Source organism: Dromiciops gliroides, chromosome 6 (assembly GCF_019393635.1).
Source record: "Dromiciops gliroides isolate mDroGli1 chromosome 6, mDroGli1.pri, whole genome shotgun sequence".
Classification (NCBI taxonomy): domain Eukaryota; kingdom Metazoa; phylum Chordata; class Mammalia; order Microbiotheria; family Microbiotheriidae; genus Dromiciops; species Dromiciops gliroides.
In genome coordinates this window covers 142,688,217-142,705,506 of record NC_057866.1, presented here as the reverse complement: position 1 = coordinate 142,705,506, position 17,290 = coordinate 142,688,217, and positions in this window count along the sequence as shown.

Below are 17,290 nucleotides of genomic sequence, written 5' to 3'. Positions count from 1 at the left end.
ACTTGAAACAATTAACAACTTTAGCAAAGTAGCAGGATATAAAATAAATCCACATAAATCATCAGCATTTCTATACATGACCAACAAAGTCCAGCAGCAAGAGATAGAAAGAAAAATTCCATTTAAAATAACAGTAGATAATATAAAATTCTTGGGAGTCTACTTGCCAAGAAAAATGCAGGAACTCTATGAACACAATTACCAAACACTTTTCACACAAATCCAATCAGATCTAAAAAATTGGAAATATATCAATTGCTCATGGACAGGCCAAGCTAATATAATAAAATGACAATACTACCTAAATTAATTTATTTATTCAGTGCCATAACAAACAGACTACCTAAAAATTATTTTATAGAGCTAGAAAAAATTATACCAAAACTCATCTGGAAAAACAAAAAGTCAAGAATATCAAGGGAAATAAGGGAAAAAAAATGCACAGAAGATGTGTTAGCTCTACCAAATCTCAAGCTCTACTATAAAGTGGCAGTCATCAAAACTATCTGGTACTAGGGCAGCTAGGTGGCGAAGTGGATAGAGCACAGGCCCTAGAGTCAGGAGTACCTGAGTTCAAATCTGGCCTCAGACACTTAACACTTACTAGCTGTGTGACCCTGGGCAAGTCACTTAACCCCCATTGCCTCACTAAAAAAAAACAAAAAAAAACAAAAAAAAACTATCTAGTACTGGCTAAGAAATAGAGTGGAGGATAAATGGAATGGGCTAGGCACAGGAGACACAGTAGTAAATGACATTAGTAGTGTTCTGTTTGATAAACCACAAAACTAGGCAAATGATTTGAAAGAGAGCAGAGCTGCATATAGAAAGTAAAGATTAGTGATATGAACTAAGGTTAAATTTCTTGTGATTCCTAAGCAGGATATATTTCCTCCACTTCCATTAATTCATGCAAGTGGTCCTGTATACTTGGAAAGTACTGTTTCCCAACATCATTTTCCTTATTTTCTTCTATTCAGTATACTTTAAGGTCAGGTCAAATAAGAATTTCTGTTAGACATTTCTTTGCTTTTTATTACTGTGGGGAGATAGAAGTCACTTGCACGGAAGATGAAATGATTATAATAAAAATTTCTGAAGCAAAGACAACAATATCAAAACTACCTTTTTCTGTCATTATTTCCCTTATTTTTTAACTTCAAAACTCATGTTAGGTGTTATTAACTCCAAATAATTTCCCCTTATTCTTATGCCTACTAGTTTCTTCATCTACAAAATTTCCTAATGCACTTTGTCCGATAGCTCCCTATATTGTGTTTTGATTATCTGTATATATGTCATATCCCTTCAGAAGAATATAAGCTCTTTGAAGGCAGAGGATCTTGTTATTTCTTCATTGTGTCTTCGAAACCTATTATGTGTTCAGAAGATACATCATGGATGCTTAAACATTTTTATTGAATTCATTTGAAATTAAATGAATCTTTCACAAGATTTATACAGCACCAATCATGTTCAAAAACTATGCTGGGGACCAAGGGATAACACAGGATACTAGATTTGAACTGGATGTAACTCTGGAGGTCATTAAGTCCAACCCCCTCATTTTACAGATGGAGAAACTGAGATCTAAATAGGTTGTGACTTTACCCGAGCCACATTGCTAATAAACATCTGAAGTGAACTTTGAATCCAGCTCTTCCTAACTCCAAGTTTGGTGCTCTAGCACCACCCTACTTCTCCTTTTTCATGTAACTGAAAATCTCGTGAAATGATGCAATATATATAATGAGCTTAATAGAATGTAATGTATGATATTTTAATGAGAGGAAGTTGTAAGCCAAATTCTATATGAAGTCCAAAGGGTAAGGCATTGTTGATGGTTAGGACATCAGCAAATCCTTCATTAATGCAGTGGGATTTTATTCTGTCTTCCATGATATACTAATATTTTGGTAGTAATTTCCCCTTATCATGAGAGTAGGGAAATATCAATTCCAAAAATAAGGAGTTGTAAAAAATACACTAAAGCATAATATATGGCACACTTATTCTAGGCTGGTCATATCATAGGATATGTAGAAAAGATGACTAAGAAAAGATTAAAATATAGGGTAATACCTGATTGGGGAGTAACTTGAATAATATGCTAATGATTTTTTTCAATATGCAATAGGAAATCAATACAGGATTTGCAGTAAAAGAGTGAGGTGATCGAATATGTTCATAAGCAATATTATATTCCTTCATCATGCTAATTTTTGAGAGACAAAAATAATATAACACTCCAAATTATTTTGATAAAGACAGCCTGCAAATTCCTTTATGTTCATCTTTTGCATGTTTTCTCCTGTGTAATTCCCTGTTTGCAATATTGAAGCCTGCTAATGTCCACCAGACACCACTTTATTGCCCTCCAGATTAACTTCAGTTTCAATTCTTCAGACATGTGTTATTTGGCTTGTATCCATAAAATAATTCCATAAGAATACTGATATCAATGTTGTCCCTTGTCTCAGGGAGAAGATCAGGATTATTAATTGGGAGATAAAAATTAAAGGCTTATAATGTTCCCTTTTACCTTTTCATTATAAATGGAAGGATAGGATTTTTTTTCTTGATGTCCAGCAAAACACAAACTGGTTCTGAAAAAACATGTATGGTATTGACCTAATTCAATCATGAGAGTAATCCCATGAATATTTAAGTTTTCAAATGTCCCATCCCCAAATTAATTCCATTCCATGACTTAATATCTATGCTAATTTTAAGTCACATTCTATATTGTGTCTATATCAACAATTGCCAGAAAGGGGCAAGAATATCATATTATTGTAAAATCAGCAATTGTGAATGGAAAATATCCTGTTTTTTTTTATTTAATTCCTCTTTATCTTTTGAATGCTGCCTTTTCCCAGTAACACTTCTGACAAATCAGCTAACAGAATTTTTCATCCACTAAAAAAAGAAAAAAAATAAAAGAAATCTGGATTCACAAGTACTATTATTTTCCTCAAAAATATTTGTATTATTCTAGGTAACATTTCCATTTCAGTTCTGTTCATATTTTGTAATTAATTTGTCTCTACTCTCACAGGTCTATTCCTCATCGACAAAAGTTGGTGATACATAAGTAGGGGCAAATTTTAGTCCTATGTATTTAATGTATTGTCTATATAGTGAACTGTCAAGTTAGAAGAAAATTGAGTTCAGCATAGATTTATGGGTCAAATCACCCTAGTAATAAGACCTTGGAGAACATTAAGCACAGAAATCAGGTTTGGGTTATTTTATAAAACATTGCCTCTATAATACCTTCTAGTAACTCATCTGTTCTCAGAAGATATTCTAAAATCTTTTATTCCCAGATATTTTCATTGAATCATGAAGTTTCTGATTTCATAAAGACAGGGGGCCAAAGAAGGAAGGAGAATTTTAAACCTATATTTGCAATGAATACTCCCAATAGCCTGATTAGTGAAGCATTCAGAACATAAATCTGTGCTAATTCAATGTTCATTTAAGCTTTGTGGGTACCCATTGGTGATTTTATGCCCATAGACATACACAAATGTTTCACCAGGGAGACCAATAATGTAATGGTACATGGGGGTTGAAATATTGTAGCAAGAATTTTAATAGAAAGGACATTTTTGTCCTTTCTTCGATTTTGAAACTTATAGTAAAATAACTTAAGCCTCATACTGTAAAATCTCCATTCCAAAATCAGGGAAAAATTGAGTGTGAGGACAAATAACTAAAACTCAAAAATAGTGAAACAGAAAATATACCTGGTAAAATATTCTTTTGTGATTATTTTGAGTTATTGATGTCATTATTTACAGTGTACTAAAATGTGTCTAGTGGTATTTTCAAATAACCTTGAGTCTTCATTCCATTAAAGACTGAATGTAACCTATTCTACTAAAGTATTGCCTTGATGTCTTGATGGCATTGAGGAGACTCTTGGACTCTGAAGGCTATATATTTGAAGCACAACCACTCATGGGTTTTTTTGTTTTAGTTTTGTTTTGTTTTGTTTTTTCAGAGCAATGAGGGTTAAGTGACTTGCCCAGGGTCACACAACTAGTAACTGTCAAGTGTCTGAGGCCAGATTTTAACTCAGGTCCTCCTGAATCCAGGGTTGGTGCTTTATCCACTGCACCACCTAGCTACCCCCACTCATGGGTTTTAACACACTGTAAAGGTTTCATATATTGATCCAGAAAAGCAATGTAAAGCTATTGAATGAAGGCCAAGCAAATATGGAGAGGCTCCTCATTGCCTGATATTTCTGATTCAAAACTCTCTGCCCTCTAAGATATCTCTACTATGGTGCTGAGTGATATCCCAGAGTGCAGGCAAGACTATGTGACACCTCTCTCTCCATTGGGTTCCAACCACACTCAATAAACTCCAGTGGCTCCCTGTTGCCTCTTGTATGAAACATAAAAACCCTTTGTTTGCCTTTTAAAGTCCTGACCATCTTGGTTCTTTTCTACTTTTCCATTATTCTTACATTTCACATCCTTCTGCATATTGTACAAATTAGCATCCCTGGACTTCTAGATGTTGTTCCAACATAATACACCTCAATTTGTGCCTTAACATTAGATATGTCCCCTTCCTGAAATGCTTTGACACATCTCTCCCTTCTAGCTTACTTTAAGAACTGTCTTTCTTTTTCCAACCTTTAGACTCTCTCGAATAATTCTCATTTATTTATTTTTTTTGCAGGGCAATGGGGGTTAAGTGACTTGCCCAGGGTCACACAGCTAGTAAGTGTCAAGTGTCTGAGGCTGGATTTGAACCCAGGTACTCCTGAATCCAGGGCCGGTGCTTTATCCACTGCACCACCTAGCCACCCTAATTCTCATTTCTTTTCACAGTTTTTTTCTACCTCTTGTCTGATTTATAAAATCCTCTTTGAGCTCTTCCTAGAAGGCCTTTCGGGCTTGGGACCAATTCAACTTTCCCTCTGAAGCTTCACATATAGGCATTGTGATAGTGTTGTCCTCTTCTGAGTTTGTATTTTGGTCTGTCCTGTCACTGTAGTATCTTTCCATGTTTAGGGTTCTTTTATGTTTCTTATTCAAATTTTAGCCTATTTTGTGCCTTTTAATGTTGAGCTCTGCTGCTGTAACACACGTGGGCACCATTGTGAGCTTATATTGCTAAAGGTCAGGGGCCTGATCACTGACTTTCTGTTCTTAGGTCTCAACAACTTGAGACTTGCTCACTGCACTGGAGTGGCCCACATCTTTTGTGTACTAGATACCCCAGCCAGCAGATTGCCTTCTGAATTAGGACTGGGGGCCTCACAATTTATCCATTATGCTGTGACATTTAAAATTGACTATAAGAGCTTTAAACTTCCCCTTTAACTTTTTCCCTTATATATCTCCCAGACCAGTAAGAAAAGAAGCCTCTGAGCTTTAATCAGAGAGGGATTAGCTTTTATTGTTTGGGAATTAATTAGCCAATAAACAGGTGATACTGATTAGGGAAATAGGAAAGTAGAAATACAAATGAATAGTCTTAGATCTAAGCTTAGTCTATATTCTTTTATAAAACTCACTGAATCCCAAAACTGCCTCTCAGGCTGAGAACCAGAGTCAAACGAGTGCCGTCACCGAGAACCAGAGCCGATCACCAGAACGTGCGGTCAAACCCAAGCCAGAGTGTGCGAGCCAAGAGAGAGCAATTCTGTTCTCTACCCAGTTTTTTAAGCTGGCGCCCTGGAAATTTCGCATGCTTGACCACGCTCTCCTGGGCAGCAGAAGGCACACGGCTGTTCATCACAGTCTCCTGCGGTCCTTCAAAAACCGTTTCAGTAGTATGCATTCAACTCTTAAATTTCAGCTAAAACTTCCATTTTTTACCACAATGCCATTCAGAAAAAAGAATAATGTTGTGACATTTTGATATTAGTTTTAGCATGTTTAATATGTGTCTTCTAGTTTATAAACAATTTCTTGTTTGATTTTTTTTAATGATTAGCTAACACATTGTTGCTGGAGATTAATTTGAAACTATGCCCAAAGGTCTATAAAATGTGTATATATTTTGACCTAGAAACACCACTACTAGGTCTATATCCCAAAGAGAACATATAAAAGGGAAATGAACCCACAAGTACAAAACTATTTATAGCTGCTCTTTTTTGTGGTGGCAAAGAATTAGAAATTGAAGGGATAGAAATGGCTCTTCAAGCTGTAGTATATGGATGTAATGGAATACTATTATGATGTAAGAAATTATTAGCAGGTAGATTTCAGAAAAACCTGGATACTTATATGCACTGATGCTGATGTTTAGTGAGCAGAACCAGCAGAACATTGTACATTGTAACAGCACTGTTGTATAATGATCAACTGTGATAGATTTAGCTCTTCTCAGAAATAAAATTATTTAAGAATTTCAGAAGACTGATATTGGAAAATTCTTTCTACATGCAGAAAATATCAGTGAAGCTTACTATTTTCACCTTGTTATTTTTTTATCTTTTTTGTGATTTTCCCCTTTTCTTCTGATTCTTCTTTCACAACATGACTAATGTGGAAATATGTTCAATATGATTGTACTATATCAGATTGCTTGCTGTCTTGGAAAGGAGGGAGGGAAGGGAAGGAGGGAGAAAAATTTGAAACACAAAATCTTACAAAAATGAATATTGAAAAATAACTTTACATGTAATTAGAGAAAATAAAATGAAATTCTATTTTAAAAGTAACCATGTCAAAATCCATATTCTTCAATAAGTTTTTCTACTTACTCCCACTAACTTCTAGTGTCTTTGCTTTGGGATTGCTTCCATTTAGTTATTTATCTTGAATGTATCTTGCACATTGTTCTTTGTGTACTGTCTCCCACATCAGAATATGAGCTCCTTGTAGAGAGAGGCTGTATTTCCAGTCCTTATTGCAATGTTTAGTATATTTTGTTTTCAGTCCCTTTTCAGTCATATACAACTTATCATGAATCCATTTGTAGTTTTCTTGGCAGATACTGGATTGATTTGAAATTCCCTTCTCCCCCTCATTTTACAGATGAGAAACTGAGGCAAACATGGTTAAGTGATTTGCCCAGGGTTACACAGCTACTTCATGTCTGAGGTCAGATTTTAAATCAGGAAGTTATTTTCCTGACTCCATTCCTGACACTATCCACTATGCCACCTAGTGGCCCCTGTTTGTCTTTGAATACCAAACCCCTAACCCTATAATTTGTACATAAATAAGCAGTTAATAAATGTTTTTTTAATTGGAATCTCTTAGCTCGGTAATCTTCTAAGGATAATTTAAAGTCAGACTACAATGGAAATCCAATGTTAATGATGATTTATTTGACCACACTAAATTCCTAATTATGGCTAACATGCATGAAAGTATTTTTTTCTTATCAAGCTTCTTTTCCTATTTCAAATTTGGATGATAGCACAGATAGGAAGTACTTTCATGAGCACACTAATAAGTTAGCCACAGTCATTAATCAGTCTTTTGTTCAATTGTGTATGGAATTATATCTCAAACAGAAATGAAATATCTATGTCACACTCTGAAAAATAGCAAAGGATAAACTGAGGAAGGAGGGATTACATTCGCATTTCCTTGTTTTCTCTGCCTTTAGGAACTGAGGATAAAATTCAGGGAAGACAGAATTACATATCACTAAGTATTTTACCGAACAAATTTTACATCTTCTCAGAAATTTCATAATGCTAAAAAGAAAAAAATCATTTTATTAATATTTAACTCCTGTGAAACATTCTCATCAACGTGCACATGATGGTGTCACAAAATGTAACAATTGAAAATGTATTTTCAGTCTTGAAACATTGTTCTCCTTTAAATCAAAATTGTCTTTTCTTATTGAACTATAGGTAAAATAAGGGAAGGTCCTTAGTCTGAAAAATTAAGTTTTACAAATCATATGTTTATGAATCATGTATGTCTAATGTATGTTATGATTGATAAAGGTATCAATGATCTTAATGAAGACATTTGTAATGGTTCAATTTATTTTAAAGATCAGAAAAGTAATCCAAAATTAACTTTTACTATAACCCTTTGGAACTTCACAAAGTTCTGAGTGTGCATTTTTTTAAGCTTATAAGTTTAGATGAGACTGAAAGGGAGCAGGTGTAATTCATTCATTCTTTCCAGTATTCATTCAACAAGCATTTGTCAAATACCTACTGTGAGCCAATCTCAATACTAATAGAGAAAACAATATTTTATTAACAATACTTTTATTTAACATTTCATATATTTATGTCTTAATTTTTCATGTATTTATACACACGCATATACTAGCAGCTGAATTTGGCATTAGGAAAATCTGGTTCAAAATCACTCCATTACTTATTTTTGTGGTGAAGCAACCCATGTGTGGAGAGAGAGAGAGAGAGAAAGAGAGAGTTATATAGTTATTTATATATAGTTACATATATAGTCATAACACACATATATACATACACGTGCACACATATGTACATGTATATGCATGTGTGTATACATGCATGCATGCATGCATACATACATACATACATGCATGCATATGTGTGTGTGTGTGTGTGTGTGTGTGTGTGTAATTTGTCTCTTGATGACCATGTGCATCATACTGTGTCAAACATACTGGACAGGTTTGCTATTGCTATCTCCAGTGAATTAAGGCAGAGTTAAGTGACTTGCCCAGGGTAGTAGAGTTAGAGAGTATCTGAGGTCAGATTTGAACTCAGGTTTTCTTGAATCCAGACCCAGCACTCTATCCACTAAGCCATGTAGCTGCCTCCAGTGGTAAAAGTAGAACATCATGGTTGCAACAGAATGGTTAAAAAGGAACTGCTGGTTAACAGGAGTATAATACAAAAAATAAATCAGCTATGTCACAGAAAGTGACTACATTGTGTTGTATGTTTATTGGTTCTAAGACTGGAATGGACTGTAATATCTAGTTCAGCTCTCCTGCAATATTGCAGTGGAAGAAAGTGAAGCGCAGAGAGAAGGCAGTGAATTCATAAGATCACTGTGGTAATAAGGACAAAATTGGCTGTTCTTTTCACTACATTATCTGTTTCCACTAAATTCCCCATTTACATTTTAAGATTTCCTTGCTAACATAAAACGTAATTTTTCTTTCTATCATATTATACCTCTGACCAAAGGAGAATTTTCATAAGTGTAGGTGATTCCCTATAAAATATAAAAATGTAAAATTGATCTTTAACATACTCTGAAACTTATAAAGGGATATTGTTACTAATTTTTTTTTATTATGAGAAATAAGGAAGGAAAAGAAGGAAAAAGGAGAGAAAGGGGGAGAAAACATGTATATGTGATGACTCCTGTTGCTACCCTTTTCTTTGGGCGAACATATACCTGAACTGAAAATAAACGTGGCTCTTTTATTAATTCTGTTTTTATTTAATATTTCCTGTATTTATGTCTTAACTTTTCATATATTTATACACACACATACAGTGGTAGCTGAAATTGGCATCAGGAAGATTTGGTTCAAAGTCACTACATGATATTTATTTTTTTTTGTTAGTTTTCATTTGTTTCAGTAGTATCCCCATTTGTGACCACATCGGGCATTTTCTTGGCAAAGATAGTGGAGTGTTTTGTCATCTCCCTCTCTACCTCATTTTACAGACAAAAAAAAAAAGTATGTGGAGCAAACGGTTAAGTTACTTATTCACACAGCTAGTAAGTATCAAAGACTGGATTTGAACTCAGACCTTCCTGACTGTAGGCTAGGCATGTTATCCACTGTGACACATACATGCTGAAAAACACAGTAATATTTAACTATTGTGAGCCGTACTTTCTGCATTTATAAAGTGAGAGGATTGGAATGGATTTCCTCCAAATTTCTATCTAGCTACAAATCTATGACCATATTGATTATATCACTTTCCTTTGTATTTTACTGATTTATACATCTTTCTCCTGGCATAAGATTGGAAAACCAAAAAAATACTATAACACAGGCATCTTTGTACCATCATTACCAAATGAAGTTCCTTACATACAGTGGGTGTTTATTAAATGTTGAATTCAACTAGTGTTGAACTGAATTGATATATTGTTACATAATGGAACAAGAAAAATTATAGCTGGGGCTCTCAAGAAGAGAGGGGATTGGGGCAGCTAGGTGGCACAGTGGATAGAGCACTGGCCCTGGAGTCAGGAGTACCTGAGTTCAAATCTGCCCTCAGACACTTAACACTTACTAGCTGTGTGACCCAGGGCAAGTCACTTAACCCCAATTGCCTCACTTAAAAAAAAAAAAAAAGAAGAGGGGATTGAGAGAATCAGGAAGATAAAAATTAGAGAAGAGATTTATTTCTAAGATGGGTGGGATTTGGCAAATTAGAAGAAGATTCTGGGAAAAAAGAAAAGGAAAAAATGATGTGGAATCAAAAATGAAACAAAATGTGTAATTACTGCAGTGAAGGCAGACTTCTATCTGACAATGTATTTTTCATTTGAGAGGTGATGGAGGAGTGAGGTCTTCACTTATCACCTTCTCTTGTCTACTCCTGTGATTTCAGTAGAGATGAAGGAGAAGCAAATACTCTTATTTATCTTTCCTGAAACTTTAACTTTTCATTTGATAAAAAGAGATAGCAGTAATTCTTCTCAAAGATTACTATGTGGCTACCTGTATTCCACATCAATAGCAAAATAAATCCACATTGCCTAAAAATCATGTAAAAATTATAAAAGACCTTAATGCTCTTGTCAAAATATTTTTCCTTAATGGTGTCCTGCACTAAGGAAAAACAATAGTTTTAGATTGTCTAAAATTAATATCTGAATATAAATTAAGTAGCTTAACAATGAAATCCAATGGAGAATTTGTTGTATTGGATGATTTTTATTGTGTGTTCTTGAGATTCTATTTTCTTGAATTTTATGATGATAAAATAAATTTAATGCATGCCTTTTGTTGTTGCATAACCATAATTTCTGAAAGTGCCCCTATATCCCTTCCAGATTGGATTTTCTTTTTTAATAAAGAGAAGCAATTAAGCAAAAACACCTGCCATATTGACTTTTGTCTGAGCATGTACGGTATTATGTATGCCCTTAAAACAGCCTCTCTCTCTTCAATGGCTAGGAAGGAATGTTTCATTTTTAATTTGGAGTCATTATTGAGTTTTTTTCAGTAACAAAGAATCCAACATTCTTTTTTTCAGTATGTTTAATATATATATTTTATAGCCATGGTATAGATTTTTCTTTTGGTTCTTTTTATTTCACTCTGCAATGGTTCCTCAAAATCCCCCAGTGTTTATCTCCATTCCTAATATTCATCATTACTTCTTGCAATGTACAAACTATACACAAACTCCTGTTTGCTCTAATTTACTATGCAAGGGTTAGTTTTGTGAATACTGTACTAGTCACTAACATGTTCTAATGGAAACTCAAATATGGTCTTGGTATAAAAAAAATCTTCCAAGATGAGGGCTCATTTACATAAAATAGGAAATATGCTTGTTTATTAGACATAAATATTTAAGAATAATCTATTAGTGAAGTCAGTTACCTCAAAGATTTCTGTAGTAGATGCATGGCCTATTCATATCCCTGCTAAACAAAGCAAAAGAAAACAAAACAAATAACTTTTATGCCTCTTTATTGTTTATAGGGCATAATAAAAATCCCACAACTTCCATTTAAAGCCCTTTGCAAAATGACACCAACTAATTTTTTTAAGTGAACATAATCATTTATTTAAAAAAACTAGCTTTATAAAAATAAAGGATTTTATAAGATTTTAATTTATATAATTAAAAACAATTCTATATCTATATAGACATATATGCATACACACATATTGTATATATAATATATATTATATTACAATGTAATATATGTACTATTATATGTATATACAAATAGTATATACTATATGTTGTATGTATACATACATATATGTGTGTGTTGAGTTTAACAAGCTTGTAACACAATTTCATCCCCTTCTGTATACCCCTTTCTTCTTCTGTTCATTTCATAATTTTTTTAAAAAGTTCTTTAAAATTTGTTTATTATTATCTACTAGGCTTCCTTATCTTGTGACTCATGAAATAGAACTTCTTTCCTCTAACAAATATGTATGGTCAATTAAAATAAATCAACATATTAACTATGTATGATACTATCTGTCTAATTCTATTCTATTCATATAGGCAGTCCATCTCTTATTTTCCAAAAAATACTAGTTCTATATTACCATTCATCTTTTGAAATCATGACTGGTCACTGCTTTGATCAAAGTTCTGGATTCTTTCAAAAGTATTTCCTCTTACATTACTATTATGGAACATTATTATGTAAGTCTTTCTGGTTTTGCGTATTTTATTATGTATGAATTCTTACAAACCTTTCAAATTGCTTGAAATCAATCATGTTAATCACTTCTTAGGACACAAAAAAATTCCACTGCAATCACATCCCATAATTTGTTCAGAGATTTCCAAATTTGGGGCAACTGTTGTGTTTCCAGGTCTTAGCTAGAACAACAACAACAACAACAATAACAGCAGATGTTGCTATCGGTATTATTATACATGTGAGTCCTTTTCTTCCATCCTTACTCTTCCTGGGAGTAAATGCCTAATAGAAGGATCACTGGATCAAAGGATTGCAATGTTTGGGTTATAGTACTGCATTTTTCCCCACAACAGTTGAGCAAATAAATAGCTCTACCAATAGTGAACTTGTGTGTCTGTTTTTCCCTAACTTCTTTAAAGGTTACTATTTCCCTTTCTTGTCATATTTTCTAATATGATAGATAAAATTAGAAAACATAGATGTTTTAATAAAATTACCATTACTATGCATTAAGAATGTTTGTTATAATTAATATTTTGCACTTATTCCCTCAAAAATTTCACATTCATAACCTTTAGCAAATGATTTTAATATCTTGGATATTAGACCTTTATTAGATAAATTCACTGTCAAAAATGTTTTGTAAATTGTTTCCCTAGTAATTCTGATTTTACCTGTGTAGAAACTTTTAACTTTATTCAAAATTATTAATTTTATTTCTATATTCATTTTTACCCCCACATAATTATGAAAGATATCTCCTTTCTCTTTCCCCTAGATATTATTTTTTATTATATAACTTTTTATGGCCATGCATTCACTTGAGGTTGTTTTTATGGCATATGTTGTAAAATGGTCACCAAAGTCAGTTAAACCTGGTCTAAAATATGTTAGGTTCATCTGATACCTGCAGAGGTCATGGAAAGCTTGTCAGAGAGTAAAGAGACAATTTGGCAAGTGTCTATATTTTCCTATTGAAATAAAATAATTTCTTCATTTTTACTACTTACATGTCCCTAGTAAATTATAGAACCCACACAAAGTGGGGCTGAGATTATTTTCCAGCTAAAGACAACTTAGAAGTTCAGCAAGAGGGGGGTGCTGTGTTGGAATGGGAGTGAAGTCCAAGCCCATGATCATGCTGACACAGATTCAGCGCCATGAAGGCTGTGCCAGAGAAACTTACCCCCAAGCCTCCAAGTCAGCTGCAGTGCCATCATCTTCTGGAACTATGTTCACGTCTGGTGAGAAGACTGAACAGCAGGCCCAGGGGGAAAACATAGGGTTGTCTGCAGAAGCTGAGAAGGAATTTGGCTTTCCTACCTCAGTGGTAAACCAGGAAGAAATCTTGAGTGGCAGCCTCCCAGGTGGGGGAGGGGTGCAGGCTCCTAGGAGCTAACAAACACTGGCAGCAAAATGTTGTTGCCTTGTTAATTAGCATTTTGGCCTGGGGTTATTTACAGACCAGAGCACAGGCCAGGCAAGTGAAGAACCTGCCCCTCCTTAAATCACGACACTTGGGACCTTCTGAAGCTTGGGAAAGTGTAGCCTGGAAGCAGGGCCCCATGTGAAGAAGGAGTTAAAAGTCAAGTAAAAAAACCAGTAAGATGAGCAAGCAGAGAAAGTTACAAGCCATAGAAAGTTTCTTTAGTGACAAGGAAGATCTAAGTGTACCTTCAGAAGCGGGTAGCAACGTCAGGGCTCCTACATCCAAAGTTTCCAAGAAAAATAAATATGAAATGGTCTTAGGCCATAGAGGTACTCAAAAAGGACTTTGAAGATAAAGTAAAAGAGGTAGAGGAAAAAATAATTTAACAATTAGTGGTAATAATAATGTTAAAGAGGTCTTAACTAGCACTAAAAATTGAAGTTGAGAAGCATACACTGAAGAAGGGGTTTGAGCCACTTTCACCAGTGTTATAAAACTCACAATAGGAATGGAAGTCACTAAATTGTACATAAGGATCCCTTAGGTCTATATATTTAAATGATTTTAAAATATAACATTATCTCTGTTTTATAGTATTTTTATTTATTTTGTTAATAGTTGCCAATTGCATTTTAATCTGGTTTGAGATATACTTGGGAGTGTTATGGGTTACGTAGGGTTGTCTATTTTTGACACAAATCTGGTCCCAGTAACAGCTCTTGCTTCTTTAGGTAAAGACTCCATGTTGTCAAGGGCAGAAAGATGCTATATCAAGAAAACAGTGATCCTATCATACATAACCCCTTAACCCCTAGAACCTTGAGGGGAAGATGAAATCTTGGGAAACAAACTTGCCGGTAAGAGTAAAATTGGGATAAGAATCCCAGAGTCTACGAAAGATGCATGGGATTGTTCTACCCCTAATTTTATTCTCCTTCTTAAATCCCCTTCTTCCTTCTCTATTTCCCTGCATACTTCCTAATTCATTTTTGATAGTTCAGTATTTTATTATTTTCCAATTACATATGAGGATATTTTTCAATATTTGTTTTCATATAGGTTATATATGTACAATTACATTAAACATATTTCTGCATTGGTTATATTGTGAAAGAAGAGTCAGAGCAAAAGGGCAAAATTTCAACAATGAAGGAAAAAAACAGCCCAAAAGTAGAAACAGAATTCTTCAATTTGCATTCATAAACCACAATTATTTTTTCTGGATGTTGAGAACATTTTCTATCATGAAGTTCTTTGAAATTGTTTTGGACCATTGCTTTGCTAGAAAGAGCCAAGTCTATTGCCATTTTTCATCCCACCATGTTTCTGTTACTGTGTACAATGTTCTCCTGGTTCTGCTCCTCTCAGTCAGTATAAGTTCATGTAAGTCCTTCCAGGTGTCTCTGAACTCCTCCTGCTCATCATTATTTTTCACATTGATTTTTTAAAACTTTGTGTTCTAAATTATCTTCCTCCCTCCATCCTCATCCCTCCCTATGAAATCCAGCAATACAATATAAGTCATACATGTGCAGTTATGCAAAACATCTTCTCATTAGTCAGGTTGTGAAAGAAAATAGACAAAATACCTTTATAAAGAGGAGCTAACAAATAAAATTATACTTCAGTCTGTATTCAGATACCATCAGTTTGTTCTCTGTTGATGGTTTGCTTTTTTCATAAGTCTTTCTGATATCATTCTGCTCATTATTTCTTTCACAGTTACTACTGCTAACTTTATTACCCTCCATCTTATTTCCTCCCTTTGATATTTACTCCATTTTCTATCTTCCTTCATCCTATCCCTCCTCAAAAATGTTTTCTTTTTACTGCTCCTTCCCCCAATCTGCCCTTCATCCCTTTGCCTCTACCACCCCCCATCTCCTTCCACTACCACTTCCCTCAGGTCACAATATATTACTATACCCACTGGAGTGGGTATGTAATTCCCTCTTTGAGTCAATTCTGATGAGAGTAAGGTTCACTAGCTGAGCTCCTCTCTCAGCCCAATCAGCAGGTAATCCCATTGCTGTCTTTGGCTGAAAATAGGCTCACTCTGTTCTTATGTGAGTTAGGTTTCTCTGTTTTTGTTTTGTTTTTATGGCATTATTTGCTAGTGAGTGGATGGGTTTATTGGGAGCTTGAGGTAGTCACAGCCTTTCCTCTGCCATCTTGGCTCCAATTTCTCTTCCTAATTCATTTTAATGAATTTGATACCAATTCAGTATGTTCATTCATTCTTATCCCCTCTCAGTGCAAGTAATTTCTGGTTCATGATATAACAGCTCCCTCCACAACTCAGCTTTATATTTACCAATCATATTCTGACTTGTTATATTATGAGAAATAGCAAGTTCCTCCCTGTTCCTATCTATTCCCTAGTGGGGATAGACTTAGGGAATGAACCTGGGAATTTATTGGCATACGCAATTCTATGAGGAAGAAATTCTTTCTATTGATTCAGTTTGACAATTTTTTCTGAAACTTAGAAGTCTTAGAGAGTTGCCTAGGTATGTGAGGCATTATGTAACTAGGCCAGAGGCATATAGACAGTATATGTTAGAGGATAGAATTGAACCCTGGTCTTCCTGGCTTTAAGACGATCCCCCTATCTTATAAACCATTCATGTTGCTTCCCTTACTCTTCCACAGTATATTCATTTTCTTCCTCCTTGTCTCTTTTATTTCTGTTATTATTTCAAACAAAATAGTAAACAATTCTTTACAGGCTTCTGAATTTATATTTTTTTCCTTCCTCTCTTGCTCTTGATAATATTAATGTTCTCAAGAGAATTAGAGAAATTCACACAAAGGTTTTGGAGATAGTGAAAAGATAATCTAATAAGATCAAGATCTACTTCATAATGCCTATCCTGTGAGAGTCACTCTATCACACCCAAAATGAAACAAGAATGTTGGAAAGCATGCTCTTATTTACTATCTTGGAGTCCATATTCTACTCTCTGCTACTACCTGCAGACTCCATGAGATGATCTGGATAACAGTTTAAATGTGTGGGGCGGGGTGTCTTAGAATGGCACCTGCTCACCTTTTACTAAGGAAGAACCCATTTGGTTATAGTATAGCTGACCAAAGACACCTACACTTGACTTAAAAGGGAAGAGGTTGGGGTTTGCATAGCAGGAAAAGAAAACAAAATAAAAGATAGGTATGGTTGTTTGGAGATAAGCTCCATCATTGCCTGTCATGATGAGGGTTGTTGGATGCAACCCATTTTCTCCCCCCTAATTAGTTGATCTCTTAGTTGAATATCAATTGAATTATTAGTTGAACCTATTAGGTTCAGGTCACACATCCCACTTTAAAAAATGTTGCTTTAGAACTTTCATTTTACATTAGAGGTAACATAAACTAATCCCCTGATTTCATGGATAAGGAAACTGAGGTCAGGAGAGATGAAATAATTTGTCCAAACCTGCAAAAATAGTAATAGTAATTGGCAGAACTCAGAAATAAACCAAGTATTCTTGACTCCAAATCCAGTTCTTTCCACTCCATCACAATGTCAAGATATTTCAGGATTAGCCTTAGT